Raw genomic sequence first — 1,024 nt, 5'->3', positions numbered from 1 at the left:
CGCCCAACGAGGGACTCGAACCCTCGACCCTCAGATGTCTGATTGTATTTCAAACGTAAAAGTCTGATGCTCTACCGACTGAGCTAGCCGGGCTCTGAAAGCAAAAGTGACAGTTTTTGTGCGATACCGTGAAAAGGGTGTTTTTTTATAAGATTATTTTATAGTTGACAGTACCGGTCAGGGGTGGCAAAATCATTTATTTAAATAATTTTACACATAGCAGGCTTGTGCTAATAACATTTGCTTTATAACTTGGCAAGATCCGGGTCATTTGATAAGGTGCGAAAACCGGCTTGGATACCTCATAAGTATATGTGGGCAGATGGTGTGCCTAGATTGAGAAAGGTAGGTCACAACATTGTTTTATCTGGGATTAATTGTAGCAAACGTGTATCAAATGAGTTCTTGAGCTCTGATATTGAAAAATTAATTAAAGGTACCAGATGGTCACGATATTGTTTTCTTGTTTCTCTGGCTTAAGTGCAAAACCAACGGCTGCAACTGGTATTTCTATTTTTCAGTCGCTACAGTTACATAACTTGACCATTATGAAAGCCAGGGTTATCGGCATTGATAAGCATGCATGTTTGTCACTAGTAACGATTCTCATCACATTTAATCCATTCTATTAATTATATAATCTTGTCTTCTGAAAATTTACGAACATAAATATCGTGCCTTTATTACAAAACTGATTTACTGAAGTGATAAACATCACTCCCTTATACAATACTGTAAAAAAAAGGATTTAGCCTTTAGAAGTTCATGCTTTATAAACTTCCATATTGCCACACAAAACTTTAATTGTCTAATGCCTGAAACTTTTAGTCCATAAATGTAACCAAACCACCATTGTCAACATTACCAATGCACTAATATGAACATTTATATCCAGAATGGACATTGGAAAAGTATTAAATGAAAATTATTTCCTCTCCAAAACAAACCACCACAACCAACCAATTATTGGAATACTTAAGATCAGAAGCAATACAGCAACAAGGGCAAGCCCGTGGTGGATATT

At 36.3% G+C, this 1,024-nt stretch overlaps 1 non-coding gene across 1 annotated transcript; it reads right to left on the bottom strand.

The window, feature by feature from the left end:
* On the bottom strand, window positions 1–93 carry Trnak-uuu (transfer RNA lysine (anticodon UUU)). The gene is made up of 2 exons: window positions 57–93; window positions 1–36 (listed from the first exon to the last, which is right to left on the bottom strand). It is a non-coding gene; the product is annotated as a tRNA-Lys (tRNA).
* Between the last annotated feature and the right edge of the window lie 931 nt (window positions 94–1,024).

Source organism: Mya arenaria, chromosome 6 (assembly GCF_026914265.1).
Source record: "Mya arenaria isolate MELC-2E11 chromosome 6, ASM2691426v1".
In the NCBI taxonomy this organism is placed as follows: Eukaryota; Metazoa; Mollusca; class Bivalvia; order Myida; family Myidae; genus Mya; species Mya arenaria.
This window is presented reverse-complemented; position numbering and strand designations above follow the sequence as displayed.